General features: G+C 42.1%; 1 protein-coding gene across 6 annotated transcripts in view; it reads left to right on the plus strand.

Annotated features, from left to right (window-relative positions):
• Positions 1-17,477, plus strand: part of SKA2 (spindle and kinetochore associated complex subunit 2) — a 976,874-nt gene that overhangs the window by 941,517 nt on the left and 17,880 nt on the right. The gene's annotated exons all lie outside the window — the stretch shown is intronic.

Here is a 17,477-nt window from a genome sequence, read left to right on the forward strand (position 1 = left end):
ATCTGTAATCCCAACACTTTGGGAGGCTGAGGCAGAAGGATCACTTGAATCCAGTAGTGCAAGACCAGCCTGGGCAACATAGCCAGACTCCATCTCTAAAAAAAAAGTAGATCAAGAACAGTTACAACATGGGTTCTAAATGCATTGAATTTCAGAAGAAAGTAAGCTATTTGTTAAGCAAAAGTCCTTTAAAAATGGTTGGGAAAATACAGATACCAGAGGGAAGAAAGATACCTAAAATGTTAGGCATGAACTCAAGGACATCATTTGTAGAGAATGAAGAACATAAATCCTCATCATAAAGCCATTTTATTCCAAATTTGTGTGTGTGTATGCGTGTGTGTGTGTGTGATACATAAAATTTCTTTCTTAATTACCAGCCCTAGCCTTAAGTGCAGCTGCTTTCCTCTTTAGCTTTTAATTACAAATTACAATTTCTTTTTTTTTTTTTTTTTTTTTTGAGACGGAGTCTCGCTCTGTCACCCAGGCTGGAGTGCAGTGGCCGGATCTCAGCTCACTGCAAGCTCCGCCTCCTGGGTTCACGCCATTCTCCTGCCTCAGCCTCCCGAGTAGCTGGGACTACAGGCGGCCGCCACCGCGCCCGGCTAGTTTTTTGTATTTTTTAATAGAGACGGGGTTTCACTGTGTTAGCCAGGATGGTCTCGATCTCCTGACCTCGTGATCCACCCGTCTCGGCCTCCCAAAGTGCTGGGATTACAGGCTTGAGCTACCACGCCCGGCCACAAATTACAATTTCTTACTATTCTCTGGTGGGCTGTTAGAGCAGTGGGTAGGATTATTATTATTTTTTCCTTTTAATAACCTAGAGGAGGGGCCAAGGGGTTCATCTGAGGATTTTTTTTTTTTTTTTTTTGAGATGGAGTTTTGCTCTTGTTGCCCAGGCTGGGGTGCAGTGGTGTGATCTCAGCTCACCGCCACCTCCACCTCCCAGGTTCAAGCGATTCTCCTGCCTCAGCCTCCCTAGTAGCTGGGATTACAGGCATGTGCCACCACACCCATCTCAAAAAAAAAAAAAAAGAAAAAACTATCCCAGATCGGCCAGGTACAGTGGCTCAGGCCTGTAATGCCAGCGCTCTGGGAGGCCGAGATGAGAGGATTGCTTGAGCTCAGGAGTTTGAGACCAGCCTGGGCAACATAACAAGACCTCGTCTCTACTAAAAATAAAAGTAAAAACATTAGCTGGGTGTGGTGGCAGGTGCCTGTAGTCCCCACCTACTTGGGAGGCTGTGGCAGGAGGATCATTAGAGCTCGGAAGATCAAGACTGCAATGAGCTATGATTGTGCTGCCACTGCACTCCACCCTGGGTTACAGAATAAGACCCTGTCTCAAAAACAAAAACAAAGAAAGAAACAATATCCCAGATAAGTAAAATAACTAGTCTTAGATTTTATAAGCTCGTCCTTCTAATTCATCTCAATATATAACATTTTTAAAGTTAGAACCAGTCCTTGATTCAAGTTCAATATTTTAATTCTCATTTTATTATTTATTTTTTTGAGACAGAGTCTCACTCCGTCACTCAGGTTGGAGTGCAGTGGCACCATCTTGGCTCACTGCAACCTCCGCCTCCTGGGTTCAAGCTATTTGCCTGCCTCAGCCTCCCGAGTAGCTGGGATTGCAAGCGTGCACCACCACGCCCAGCTAATTTTTGTATTTTTAATAGTGATGGGGTTTCACAATGTTGGCCAGGCTGGTCTCAAACTCCTAGCCTCATGTGTTCCGCCCACCTTGGCCTCTCAAAAGTGCTGGGATTACAGGCATGAGCCACCACGCCTGGCGTAGTCTCATTTTATAAATAAGGAAATAATCTTAGCCAATTTTTGCTAAGGTTTCATCTAGTGATTTAGTGACTGCAAAATAAATTTAACTTTTTAAGACATTTTTGTCAGTAAATGTGAGAGCTGTAGTTTTACAAATCCTTTCTCTCCCCACCTAATTTGCCTAATTGTAGATAGAAGTACTTCCTACTTTGTTTCATTATGTATTTCCTTTTTTTCTTTTGAGATAGGGTCTCCCTCTGTCACCCAGGCTGGTATGCAGTGGCTCAATCACAGCTTACTGCAACCTTGACCTCTCGGGCCCAAGTGATCATCCCACCTCAGCCTCACGAGTAGCTGACACCACAAGTGTACACCATGATGCCTGGCTAGTTTAAAAAAGTTTTTTAGAGACATGGTTTCCCTTTGTTGCCCAGACTGGTCTCCAACTCCTAGACTCAAATGATCCTTCTACCTTGGCCTCCCAAAGCGTTGGGATTACAGGCTTGAGCTACCATGCCTGGCCTTATTAAGTGTTTCTAGGTCGGACTAGTAACAGAGGCTAAAGGTATTAAGAAACTTATCTGGGAGACAAAGATAAATACATTGACTAATGTATCTGTGATTAAGTACACAGATACATTAAATACAGATGACATGGTGGGAAAAGTAGATACTAGATATTATGGGGGAACATTGGAAAGAGGAAATTAACCTGGGAAAGGTTTCTTCTTAGAGGTGAGATATAATCTGAGACTTGAAAGATGAGTAGGGATTAGCCAACTGAAGGAGAGGGCAAATATTCCAGGCAGAGGAAATAGTATATGTGAACATCCAGAGATAAGCGTTTATTGTACCAGTGGGGGAAACTGCAAGGGTTACAGTATACTGTTGAGAGGGAGAACTAGGAGTATTGAGAAAGTAAGATCGATATTCTAGCTATTAAGTTTTCTTACCATACTGTTTTTCTTTATTACATTTGTGAACTTTTTTTCCCAATTTTTTTATTGTGTTAAAATACATGTAACATAATGTTTATGATCTCAACCATTTTAAGTGGTATTAAATACATTCATAATGTTGTGTAACCATCACCATCATCCATCTCCATAACTTTTTCATTTTGTAAAACTGAAACTCTCGGCTGGGTGTGGTGGCTCACACCTGTAATCCCAGCACTTTGGGAGGCCAAGGTGGGTGGATCATCTGTGGTCAGGAGTTCCAGACCAGCCTGGGCAACATGGTGAAACCCTGTCTCTACTAAAAATACAAAAAATTAGCTGGGTGTGGTGGCGTGTACCTGTAATCCCAACTACTCGGGAGATTGAAGCAGGAGAATTGCTTGAACCCGGGAGGCAGAGGATGCAGTGTCGCCCTCTAACCTGGGAACCTGGGCGACAGAGTGAGACACCATCTCAAAAAATAAAAAAAGAAACTCTATACTCATTATACAATTACTCTTTTCCCCTCCCCTCAGTGTCTAGCAACTACCATTCTACTATCTGTCTCTATGATTTAGACTACTCTAAATACCTCATTTAAATGAAATCATACAGTATTTGTCTTTATGATTGGCTTATTTCATTCAGCAAAATGTTCTCAAGATTCATCTGTTTTTTTGTTGTAGCATATTGCGGATTTCCTTCAATTTTTAAGGCAGAATAAGATTCCGTTGTATGTATATACCACATTTTACTCATCTATCCATCTCTCTATGGACACTCGTGTTGTTTCCTTGTTTTAGCTATTGTGAATAATGCTGCTATTAAAATGGGTGTACACATATCTCTTTAAGACCCTGTTTTTAGTTGTTTTAAGTGTATACCCAGAAGTGGAATTGACGGATAATATGGTAATTCTATTTTTAGTTTTTTGAGGAACCACTGTACTGTTTTCCATAACAGCTATACCATTTTACACATCAGCAGTGGACAAGGGTTCCAGTTTCTCCACATCCTCTCCAACACTTGTCTTTTTTTTTTTTTTTTTTTATGGTGACTATCCTAATGACTGTGAGTTGGTTCTTAAACATTTTTTTCCCTTAAGAGGGAGTCTCGCTCTGTCATCAGGCTGGAGTGCAGTGGCGCGATCTTGGCTTACTGCAACCTTGGCCTCTGAGGTTCAAGCGATTGTCCTGACTCAGCCTCCCAAGTAGCTGGGACTACAGGCGTGTGCCACCAAGCCTGGCTAATTTTTGTATTTTTAGTAGAGATGGGGTTTCACGATGTTGGCCAGGATGGTCTCAATCTCTTGACATCATGATCTGCCCGCCCCAGCCTCCTAAAGTGCTGGGATTACAGACATGAGCCACTGTGCCCGCACTCCTAAACATTTTTAATCATTTTAAATTCATATTCTATAGTTATCATGAACCTATATTCCTTAATTTAAAACATTTACATATAAACATCCAGTTAAAGTTTTGGGGTTGGGCGTGGTGACTCACGCCTGTAATCGTAGCACTTTGGGAGCCCGAGGCGGGAGGATCACCTGAGGTCGGGAATTTGAGAAAAATACAAAAATTATGCCAGGAGCAGTGGCTCATGCCTGTAATCCCAGCACTTTTGGAGGCCAAGGTGGGCGGATCACCTGAGGTCAGGAGCTCGAGACCAGCCTGGCCAGCATGGTGAAACCCCGTCTCTACTTAAAATACAAAAAAATTAGCTGGGCATGGTGGTGCATGTCTGTAATCCCAGCTACTCGAGAGGCTGAGGCAGGAGAATCACTTGAACTCCAGAGGCGAAGGTTGCAGTGAACTGAGATGGCGCTTTTGCACTCCAGCGTGGACAGCAGAGTAAGATTCTGACTCAAATAAAAAAAAACAAAAAACAATGAAAATTAGCCAGGTATGGTGGTAGGGGCCTGTAATCTCAGCTACTTGGGAGGCTGAGGCAGGAGAATTGCTTGAACCTGGGAGGCGGAGGTTGCCGTGAGCTGAGATCGTACCACTGTACTCCAGCCTGGGTGACAGAGTGAGACTCTGTCTCAAAAAAAAAAAGAAAAAAGTTTTGGATAAAATACAGGGAAATTTAACAACTCTTGATTAAAACCATTATATATTGATTATGCTACACTTGTTATTGCTCTATTTATTTACTACAAGATGCCATAAATAAGAGAGACATCTTTTAAAAATAAACCTGGCTGGGCATAGTGGCTCACACCTATAATCCTAGCACTTTGGGAGGCCGAGGCAGGAGGATTGTTTGATTCCAGGAGTTCAGGACCAGCCTTGGGCCACATAGTGAGACACTGTCTCTCTCTCTTTTTTTTTTTGTTTTGAGATGGGGTTACGCTGCTGTTGCCCAGGCTAGAGTGCAGTGGCACAATCTTGGCTCACTGCAACCTCCGCCTCGCAAGTTCAAGCGATTCTCCTGCCTCAGCCTCCCGAGTAGCTGGGATTATAGGTGCCCACCACCACGCCTGGCTAATTTTTGTATTTTTAGTAGAGATGGGATTTCACCACATTGGCCAGGCTGGCCTTGAACTTCTGACCTCAAGTGATCCACCCACCTTGGCCTCCCAGAGTGCTGGTATTACAGGCATGAGCCACTGCACCCAGCCCTGTCTCTTTTTAAAAAAATATTAAAAAACAAAAATTAAAAAAAAAATACATATATAAGGCCGGGCGCGGTGGCTCAAGCCTGTAATCCCAGCACTTTGGGAGGCCGAGATGGGCGGATCACGAGGTCAGGAGATCGAGACCATCCTGGCTAACACAGTGAAACCCCGTCTCTACTAAAAAATACAAAAAATTAGCCGGGCGAGGTGGCGGGCGCCTGTAGTCCCAGCTACTCGGGAGGCTGAGGCAGGAGAATGGCGTGAACCCAGGAGGCGGAGCTTGCAGTGAGCTGAGATCCGGCCACTGCACTCCAGCCTGGGCAACAGAGCGAGACTCCATCTCAAAAAAAAAAAAAAAAAATATATATATAGGCTGGGCATGGAGACTCAACGCGTGTAATCCTAGCACTTCGGGAGGCTGAGGTGGGTAGATCACCTGAGGTCGAGAGTTCGAGACCAGCCTGACCAAGATAGAGAAACTCCATCTCTACTAAAAATACAAAATAAACTGGGTGTGGTGGCACATGCCTGTAATCCCAGCTACTTGGGAGGCTGAGGCAGGAGAATCGCTTGAACCCGGGATGCAGAGGTTGTGGTGAACCGAGATCATATCATTGCACTCTATCCTGGGCAACAAGAGCAAAACGCCATCTCAAAACAAAACGAGACAAAACAAAACAAACAATCATATATAAACTAAAGAATTTATCTGAATATGCTTGCAATAACACCATCCCTGTCATTTACATGTACTACCTGATTTTTCTCAAAGAAAATAGAAGTATTGTAGTAAAGTGAATAATTCACCCCATTTCTTTACTTCTGCCTGTATCCACATGTTTGTCATGATTTCATGGTGGGCAGAGTACATTTTTCTCCTCTTGATGTGCTTTAGCCAATGGCATATGGGTAGAATTGACAGTGTGCATCTCTGAACTTGGGCCTTTAAGAGACCTTGAATCTTTCTGCTTAATCTTATGTTTCCTCTAGCTTCATGAGAATACCTCATGGGTTCAAAGAGGGTGAGAGACACCAGTAGCAAAGGTCCTACCAGGCATCCTCCAGAATTGCTGTGTGAAGCAAAGCCGCCAAATTCAGCCTAGCCTAGAGTACCTGAACTGGTTCAATGTGCAGGTCCATGAAAATAAATGATCAGTTTTTAAGCCACTGAGTTTCTTGGTATCATGTGCCATAATTTTGAAGTATGTCTAGGCTCTCTCTCTTTTTTTGTTTTTTTTTTCTTCTTGAAACAAGGTCTTGTTCTGTTACCCCAGTTGGAGTGCAGTGATGTGATCACCACTCAATCCAGCCTGGACCTCCCGAGCTCAAGCCATCCTCCTACTTCAGCCTTCTGCGTAGCTGGGACTATAGGTGCATGCCACGACACTGGCTAGTTTTTGTATTTTTTGTAGAGATGAGGTTTCACCATGTTGTCTAGGCTGGTCTTGAACTCCTGGGCTCAAGTGATCTACCTGCCTCAGCCTCCCAAAGTGCTAAGATTATAGGCCTGAGCCACTGTGCACAGCCATGGCTGTCATTTGAATTACAGAATTTATCTATTTGTTTATTTATTTAGAGACAGAGTCTTACTCTGTTGCCAGGCTGGAATGCAGTGGCGTGATCTCGGCACATTGCAACGTCTGCTTCCTGGGTTCAAGCCATTTCCTGCCTCAGCCTCCCTAGTAACTGGGACTACAGGCACACACCAGTGTAATACACCCAGCCAATTTTTGTGTTTTTAGTAGAAACGGGGTTTCACCATGTTAGCCAGGATAGTCTCAATCTCTTGACCTCGTGATCCACCTGCCTTGGCATCCCCAAGTGCTGGGATTACAGGCATGTGCCACCATGCCTGGCCGAATTACATAAATTATTTAAGGCTTGGATCTGTGGCTCACACCTGTAATCCTAGCAGTTTGGGAGGCAGAGGCAGGAGGATCACTTAAAGTCAGGAGTTCGAGACCAGCCTGGGCAACAAAACGAGACTCTGTCTCTACAAAGGAAAAAAAAAAGTTGAGTAGACTACTTTGACTGATAAAACTAGCCTTTTAGGCCGGGCGCGGTGGCTCACGCCTGTAATCCCAGCACTTTGGGAGGCCGAGGTGGGCGGATCACAAGGTCAGGAGATCGAGATCATCCTGGCTAATACAGTGAAACCCGTCTCTACTAAAAAATACAAAAAAAAAAAAAAAAAAAAATTAGCTGGCTGTGGTGGCGGGTGCCTGTAGTCCTAGCTAGTTGGGAGGCTGAGGCAGGAGAATGGCTTGAACCCAGGAGGCGGAGCTTGCAGTGAGCCAAGATTGCGCCACTGCACTCCAACCTGGGTGACTGAGCGAGTCTGTCTCAAATAAGTAAGTAAATAAAAAAAATAAATAAAACTAGCCTTTTAGAGGCAGGGGCTCATGTATATATCCTAGCAATTGTTCCATGAAAACCTGCAGATTGGGCCAGGAGCAGTGGCTCACACCTGTAATCCCAGCACTTTGGGAGGCTGAGGCGGGCAGATCACCTGAGGTCAGGAGTTCGAGACCAGCCTGGCCAACATGATGAAACCCCGTCTCTACTAAAAATACAAAAATTAGCCAGGCATGGTGGTGCGTGCCTGTAATCCCAGCTACTCAGGAGGCTGAGGCAGGAGAATTGCTTGAACCAGGGAGGCAGAGGTTGCAGTGAGCTGAGATCGCACCATTGTACTCCAGCCTGGGGGACAAGAGCGAGACTGCGTCTCAAAAAAAAAAAAAAAAAAAAAAAAAAAAAAAAGCCTGCAGATTGGGAACTGATGAACCTGAAGCCCTTGCCCACTTTCATCCCCTCTGGTTGCCAGTTGCTTGAAATAACACGTCTGTGACCTGGTGTTAGGGCATATTACTGCTTATCTGTTTTGGACAAGCATAGTCATGCATTTGTTCTGTTTGGAAGAGAGAATGAGTAATAGTCAGTACTCTCTCCAGCAGAAAAAGGCAAAAACCAATTTTGATTGTGGAGACATGAAATAAGTGGTCCTTTGCTTGCTGGGAACTTGAAATATTTCCCTTAAAACGTGTTTTAAAGAGTAGTTGGGTTCCCAGGTGGTTTGTTCTTTCAAATGAATGAATGCTTGTTCTTTCATCTATTCCCTTTTGTCACTGCACATTAGGCTGTATATTAAAAACTAAGGATACAAAAAAGAAGAGATTTCTTGCCAGGAAGATGTTTGAAACCATGTCGTGACATTACCATGTAAATATGTGTTTAAAATATAATACAGAAGATGGTAAACCAAAGCCATGAACAAAGTAAAAGGAGAGTAGATAAAGGTGATTCTAAATGTACACTAAGAGAAGATAATGTACAAAAGTAGATTCTGGCGGGGTGCGGTGGCTCACACCTGTAATCCTAGGACTTTGGGAGGCCAAGGCGGGCAGATTGTGTGTGCTCAGGATTTCAAGACTAGCCTGGGCTCATGAACTCATCTCAAAAATAAAAAAAATTAAAAATAAAAATAAAAGTAGGTTTTTTGATTATAGCCTAATTAGTTCCATTAAGATGCTTAATTCTCCCTTAAAATGTTTCTATGGAAAATGCATTTCTTTTTTTTTTTGAGTCGGAATCTTGCTGTGTCGCACAGGCTGGAGTGCAGTGGCGCGATCTTGGCTCACTGCAAGCTCCGCCTCCCGGGTTCACGCCATTCTCCTGCTTCAGCCTCCCAAGTATCTGCGACTACAGGCGCCCGCCACCACGCCTGGCTAATTTTTTGTATTTTAAGTAGAGACGGGGTTTCACTGTGTTAGCCAGGATGGTCTCCATCTCCTGACCTCATGATCTGCCCACCTCGGCCTCCCAAAGTGCTGGGATTACAGGTGTAGCCACTGCACCCAGCCAGAAAATGCATTTCTAAGCCTATTTAGTGAGTCCAGAACACACCTGTCTACCAACTCTTCTCTCTATGCCTAGCCCACCATAGGTGAGCCTGAAATACTTTTTTTCACTTTATGTAATTTAATGCTGTTGAGAAAAGGTCTCTCACAAGAGGATATGTTGGGAGCTTTAAGGGCACTGGTCCTTTGTAGGAGAGCATACTGTGGCAATGATAATCTATGGGTTGTTTGGGGACCACACAGTATATTGTGACAAACACAACATATTCTTTTTTCCTTGCTGCCTAATAGTTGAGTAATATGGAATACCTTGTGCCACTTACTGAAATCCTTAAACTGGTCATATTAAAAACTAGTACAGGCTGGGTGTGGTGGCTCATGCCTGTAATCCCAGCACTTCGGGAGGCCAAAGCGGGCAGATCACTTGAGCTCAGGAGGTCAAGACTAGTCTGGGCAAAATGGTGAAACCCCATCTCTACCAAAAATACAAAAAATTAGCCAGGTGTTGTGTCGTGTGCCTGTAGTTCCAGCTACTTGGGAGGCTGAGGCATAGGAATACCTTGAGCCTGGAAGGCAGAGGTTGCAGTGAGCAGAGATTGCACCCCTGCCCTCCAGCCTAGCCAACAGAGTGAGACACTGTCTCAAAAAACAACAAACAAACAAAACAACTGATTGAGCATCCCTAATCCAAAATTCCAAAATCTGAAATGCTCCAAAATCCAAAATTCATTGGACCATTTCAGATTTTGAATTTTCAGATTATGGATGCTCAACCATAATTATAATGCAAATATTGCAAAATAGGGGCAAAAATCAGAAATCTAATTGGCAGAATGTAACCTGGTTTCCCTTGGGGTGCTTTCATGATTTCCATAGACTTTTTTTCAGCTAAATCTTGTATTTTATATACCACTTTTCAGATAAGTATAAAACTTTTCCCCTTTATTTTTATTACTGATGTTAGAGAAAACTGGTTTCTGAAATATGAATGTCTTTGGCTTTACAAAAATCACTAGTTTTATTTTAAATATTCCAGTGTCCCTAAAAAGTTAAACAATAACCTCACTGATTTACAAGGCTTCCAGGAGGCTGATTTATAACTGAAAGGTCTGTGAATGATGTTTATCAGTATCAATTTGCACTATTAATCAGACACTCATGAGTTTTAGATTATCATAATTGCTTAGTAAATTTCTGCCATCTAACTAAAAAAAATTCTGTTTATCACCAGATCCTAGAACCCTATCAATATTGTCTCTGCTGTGTAAATAGTTCTGAGTAGTGCAATATTGCTTATAGGGTTTTGGTGTTTGGGAAGAACAATGGGCAGGCTGCAGAAACTATGTAGCTGAAACAAGCAAAAGTCACCTTTGTTTAGGAAGAAAACAAGGAACTAGATTTCACTATAAACATTAAAATCTGAGGCTTAAATGTAAATTTTTAATTTATTAGAAGAAGGTAACATTTTTCTTTTTTACAAATGGGTTTATTTGTAGTATAAAGAAATAATGGAGTTTTAGTATTGAAAAGGATCTTAGATTCCAACTCATTTGATAGGAGAGACCCAAAGAAATGAGGGACTTAACCTAGGGCCACATAGCTGGTTAGTGATACTAGGACTAGACTTTCTACCATGTACCCCAATTCTTTTATTTTTCTGTACCATACTACCATATTGTGTTCAGAGGGAATTTTTAGTTGACTAGCTTTATAACTTTAGTGATATTAATGTAAAACATAAAAAAACCTTTAATTTTAGGTGAAAAATGTACATTTTTGGATGGGCGTGGTGGCTTATATCTGTAGTTCCAGCACTTTGGGAGGCTAAGGCGGGAGGATCGTTTGAGCTCAGGAGTTCAATTCCAGCCTGGGTAACATAGCGAGATCTTGTCTGTACAAAAAAATACAAAAATTAGCTGGGTTTGGTAGTGGACATCTGTAGTCCCAGCTACTCAGGAGACTAAGGCAGGAGAATCTCTTGAGTCCAGGAGGTTGAGCCTGCAGTGAGCTGTGATCGTGCCACTGCACTCACCTGGGCAACAAAGCAAGACCCTGTCTCAAAAAGAAAAATAAAAAAGAATTTACATTTTTTCCACATGTGTGACTCTTAATGGCTTAAATATCATATATAACTTTGTCTAACTACATTAAGAAAACAGTAATGGAAATAGAACTAGAGGCAAGTTATTTCGCTATTTCCTCATTTATAAATTGAAGGGTTCAGAGCAGAGACATTTAAGATTATTTTTCGGCTGAGCATGGTGGCTCACACCTGTAATCCCAGCATTTTTGGAGGCCGAGGTGGGCGGATCACAAGGTTAGAAGATCAAGACCAGCCTGGCCAACATGGTGAAACCCCGTTTCTACTAAAAATACAAAACTTAGGGGTATGTCGCATGCCTGTAGTCCCAGCTACTCGGGAGGGTGAGGCATGAGAATCGCTTGAACCCGGGAAGAGGAGGTTGCAGTCAGCCAAGATTGTGCCACTGCACTCCAGCCTGGCAATAGAGAGAGACTCCGTCTAAAAAAAAAAAAGAAAAAAAAAAAGATTATTTTTCTATCAGCGTTTCTTTGGCATCTTTTTTGCCCCCTGCTTACACCCTAGCCCACTGACTTCACTAATAAGCCAGTACTGGCCAGGTGCAGTGGTTCACACCTGTAATCCTAGCACTTTGGGAGGCCGAGGCCGATGGATCACCTGAGGTGAGGAATTCGAGACCAGCCTGCCCAACATGGCGAAACCCTGTCTCTACTAAAAATACAAAAAATGAGCTGGGCGTGGTAGCAGGCGCCTGTAATTCCAGCTACCTGGAAGGCTGAGGCAGGAGAATCACTTGAACCTGGGAGTTGGAGGTTGCAGGGAGCCCCGAGATGGTGCCATTGCACTCCAGCCGGGGAGACAAGAGTGAAACTCGGTCTAAAAAATAATAATAATAAGTCAGTACTGTCCCTGTGTATTATTACAAGATATTCTCTACAATTTTCCACAGAGGATAACATTCTACCCACAAGCTGTTTTTCTTTTCTTCCTTCCTCCCTTCATTTTGGAGATGGGGTCTCACTATATTGCCCAGGCTGTTGTACAGTGACTATTTACAGAAGAGATTATAACACACTGCAGCCTTGAACTCCTGGGCTCAAGCAATCCTCCTGCTTCAGCTTTTTCAGTAACTGGGACTACAGGTACACATCAAACCTAGCACAAGCTGTTTTTCTTGTCTTTTTAAAAAATATTTAAAAAATTATTTTATATTTTTTAAAAATGTATTTTTTTAGGCTGAGCGTGGTGGCTCACGCCTGTATTGCCCGCACTTTGGGAAGCCAAGGCGGATCACAAGGTCAGGAGATCGAGACCATCCTGGCTAACACGGTGAAACCCCATCTCTACTAAAAATACAAAAAAATTAGCTGGCGTGGTGGCTGGCGCCTGTAGTCCCAGCTATTCGGGAGGCTGAAGCAGGAGAATGGTGTGAACCTGGGAGGCAGAGCTTGCAGTGAGCTGAGATCACACCACTGCACTCCAGCCTGGGGGACAGCAAGACTCCATCTCAAAAATATTTTTTAAACATAAATAAATACACAAGATAAAATTTTAAAAAATATTTTAAAAATTATTTTATATTTTTAAAAAATGTAATTTAAAAAAATATTTTTTCAGGCCGGGCACCGTGGAAAATATTTTTTCTGCCACCTTGCCTGGCTAATTTATATAATTTAATTTGTAATGATGGCTCTGTTTAATAATTGTCTTGCAAAAAATCTTGACAGTTTAGGCTGGGGGCAATGGCCCGCGCCTAAATCCCAGCACTTTGGGAGGCCAAGGATGGCAGATCACTCGAGGTCAAGAGTTTGAGACCAGCCTGGGCAACATGGTGAAACCCCATTTTACGAAAATGAGTAAAAATTAGCTGGGTGTGGTGGCAGGTGCCTGTAATCCCAGCTACTCAGAGGCTGAGGCAGGAGAATTGCCTGAACCTGGAAGGTGGAGGTTGCAGTGATCGCACCACTATACTATAGCCTGGATGACAGAAGACAGAGACTCTCTCAAAAAAAAAAAAAGAAAAAAGAAAAAAAAATGACAGTTTAGTTGATTTCATCATACCATTGATTAGAAGGGTACTCTTTGGTATCTTCCTAAAATAGAAGTTATTTAAAAGTAGAAACCGCCTCTTTTTGGTACCATTTGATGATTAACACATTTTGGGCCCCTAGGCATTACAGGAAACCAGAGCAGAAACCTCTCTTAAAAACATGCAGGGCCGGTGACTCACACCTGTAATCCCAGAACTTTGGGAGGCTGAGGCAGGCCGCTCGCCTGAGGTCAGGAGTTAGAGACCAGTCTGGCCAATATGGTGAAACCCTGTCTCTACTAAAAATACAAAAATCAGCTGGGCGTAGTGGCATGTGCCTATAGTCCCAGCTACTTGGGAGGCTGAGGTGGGAAGATCTCTTGAGCCTGGGGCTGTAGTGAGCCGAGATGTTGCCACTGTACTCCAGCATGTGTGACAGAGCGAGACCTTGTCTCAAAAAAATAAATAAATGAAAAAAATATATATATAATATTTATATATATGAATATAGTCTACATTTTGGAGTTTTGTGTCCCCCAAACTCATCATGTTTTGTGACATATATGTTAGATTATTGTAAAGATCTTTCAGACCTTGGAGGTCTCACTTGCCAAATTTAGGACAATTTAGGCCTGTGGTCCCAGCTCTCAGGAGGCTGAGGGAGAATTGCTTAAACCCTGGACGCAGAGGTTGTAGTGAGCCAAGACTGTGCCACTGCACTCCAGCCTGGGCGACAGAGCAAAACTCTTCTCAAAAAAAAATAAAAATAAAATAAGGAAATTTACTGTTCAAGGAACTACATGAGATTATGCTAAACTTCAAGCACAACTAAAATATCAAGTTAAAAAATATGTAAGCTTAATAATTTGTTTCATAAACATGTTAAGGGTTCCTAGAATAGAGATTGTCTTAGGAATCTCTGGAGCCACAAATTCCATAATTTATGGTAAACTAAATGACTAAAACAAGCTTTAAAGACTCGTATTTAAAGTTGTGCTTAAGAATGTTATATAACTCATTGAAAAAAGCTATGGAATTGTGGTCTGTTTAGTAATTAAGACAAACAAGAAAATCAGGTCTTGAGTGCTCACAGTCTTTGTTAACTTTGATTTGCTCTGGCTCCTGGTGTCTCCTCATTCTCTCCATCCACATGTTTGATGGGTTAGTGTACTTTTCTTATTTATAGGAAAAGATAATCCCTAAGTATGTCTTAGTAAGAGAAATTATGCTAATAGGAATTTCTTAATACACACACAAATACAAACATTAGTATTTTTAAGGAGGTGTAATTATTGATTAATTTAATCATGGCAGCTCATCTGACAAATATATAGGATAAATGAAAAGCTTCCACTTTTTGGAAATCATTTTAAACCCACTTTGTAATTATGTACCCAACATTAATTTTTCTGACTTAGAACGACTCCCTGATGTTAGAGATAGAAATCAGATATTGACGTGGAAAATATGTTTAAAAACAAAAACTTTCTCTTTTATCTGTACCCTCCCCCCCAAGTTTTGGCTATAAAGATAGAATTTTGGTCATTACAGAGTTTTCCATTCCAATTTAGGTCAATGATAAGAGAAATTATTAGTGATGGAAACTAGTTTATTTCTGAAATTCTGTTCAGTGATGACAGCTTCTGACCTTAGAAGCATTTGAATTTCTGACAGCCATTTTGTCTTACTCTACATTTGAAAGTAAGGTCTTAATAGAACCTTTTTTTTTTTTTTTTTAGACAGAGTCTTGCTCTGTCACCGAGGCTGGAGTGCAGTGGTGTGATCTCGGCTCACTGCAAGCTCTGTCTCCCGGGTTCATGCCTTTCTCCTGCCTCAGCCTCCTGAGTAGCTGGGACTACAGGCGCCTGCCGCCACGCCCGGCTAATTATTTTGTATTTTTAGTAGAGACAGGGTTTCACCATGTTAGCCAGGATGGTCTCGATCTCCTGACCTCGTGATCTGCCCGCCTCGGCCTCCCAAAGTGCTGGGATTACAGGCATGAGCCACCGCACCCGGCCCCTAATAGAACCTTTTATATACTAAAAATAACTGTACATCATTTCTTGTTAGACCTGAGAACTGCTTTTAACAGTTTTTCTCCTTCCACTTAGGCTTCACAATTTCGAGAATCAATCTTTAGTTCAGTAATAAAGTTCATAATAAGAGCAGCACCCTCCCAGCAAACAGCCTCCTATGTTTTGGGCTAGAAATAGGAGACCATGCCTGTGGAAATCATGTTTTCCTTTCTGTAGTAAACTCTAAGGACCATGGTTATATCCCTGATAAACTCAAGGCAGTATATGCTTTAAGGTCCTGTAAAAGATGCTGAATTTCAAGAAGTTACGAATAATTCATTGATTATACCACTTGCAGAAATAAACTACTTTTAGGCTGGACACGGTGGCTCACACCTGCAATCCCAGCACTTTGGGAGGCTGAGGCAGGAGGACTGCTTGAGCCCAGCATGGGCAACATAATGAGATCCTGTCTCTACAAAAAATCAAAAATTAGCCGAGTGCCATGGCATGTGCCTGTAGTCCCAGGTGCACTCGGAAGGGCTAGGATCCCATAAGCCCAGGAGTTTGAGACTGCAGTGAGCTCTGATGGTGCCACAACACTTCAGCCTGGGCTACAGAGCAAACCCTGTCTCATAAAAAAGAAAAAGAAACTTCTTTTTAACACTGTCACGTATCTGTCTCAACTTTCTATATGTATACACCTCTTTTACAAAAAGAGGCCATAACATACTTAAGGCTGTTTTTGTATTTAACAAGTCATAAATATAGTGTCATGTCAAATCTGTCTATATATTATCATTTTAAAAACTGATGGCCTTTTAAAAGGTTAAATAGCTGTTCATTACAAATACTACAGAAAGAATAAAATGTGAAAGCCCCCCCGTAAGTATTTTGTTGTATACCATCATTTTCATTACAAATCCTACAGATATAGAGCAAAATGTGAAAGCTCCCCCTTAAGTATTTTTTGTATACCATCATATTCAATAACAGCATGGTATTCCAAATATTGATGTCTATTTATTTACTTATTTATGAGATAGAGTCTTGCTCTGTCACCCAGGCAGGAGTGCAGTGGCCGATCTTGGCTCACTGCAACTTCCGCCTGCTCAGTTCAACCGATTCTAGTGCCTCAGCTCTACCCAAATAGCTGGGACCACAGGCACATGCCACTATGCCCAGCTAATTTTAGTATTTTTAGTAGAGATGGGTTTTTGCCATGTTGACCAGGCTAGCCTTGAACTCCTGGGCTCAAGTGACCTGCCCGCCTCAGCTGCCCAAGTGCTGGGATTACAGGGATGAGCCACCATGCCTGGCCCCAAATACTTAATATTATTTTTTTTTTATGGAGACGGAGTTTCACGCTTGTCGCCCAGGCTGGAGTGCAGTGTCACAATCTTGGCTCACTGTAGCCTCCACCTCCAGGGTTCAAGCAATTCTCCTGCCTCAGTCCCCCGAGTAACTGGGATTACAGGCTCCTGCCACCACGCACAGCTAATTTTTGTATTTTTAGTAGAGACGAGGTTTCGCCATGTCAGCCAGGCTGGTCTCAAACTCCTGACCTCAGGTGATCCACCTGACTTGGCCTCCCAAAGTGCTGGGATTACAGGAATGAACCACTGTGCCCGGCAGATATTGATATTTTTAAATGTAACTTTTCACTTAAATTCAGGCATCCTATATTCATAATGGCCTCAGGGTGGTAGTTCTCCCCTTTTTTCTTCCTTGGAGGTTTACTACAGATCAAGTTCCCATGCTGGCACCCAGGTTCAGTAAATTGGGGTTATTCAGACTATTACTCCTATATCGTATGTAGCTTTTCTTGTGAAATTTGTGACTTTTTAAGCCCTCTTAATTTTCGTGGCACATAGCTGTAGCTCTTTGATCAATGGGATTGCAAATAAAGGTAACAATATGAGTATTCCTGAAATAAATTTGTTCTGTGTTTTAACTTGAAACTGTATTTTCTGCCAGAGGCAGAAAAACACTGCCTAACTGATGAGAGTATCAGTGACCCTAGGAAATTCTTGAAGTTTTTTATATTAATTATAAAAAACTTTTTTATATTAGTTTATTAGTTTTTTGTATTAATATCTGACAGTGACTACTCAGTATCTTGATTTTGGCTCAAAATGTAAGACAGAGGCATACAGAAATGACTTTAAAATGTTAACTACTTTTTAAATTTTTAA

This window comes from Macaca thibetana, chromosome 16, assembly GCF_024542745.1.
Source record: "Macaca thibetana thibetana isolate TM-01 chromosome 16, ASM2454274v1, whole genome shotgun sequence".
Taxonomy (NCBI): Eukaryota; Metazoa; Chordata; class Mammalia; order Primates; family Cercopithecidae; genus Macaca; species Macaca thibetana.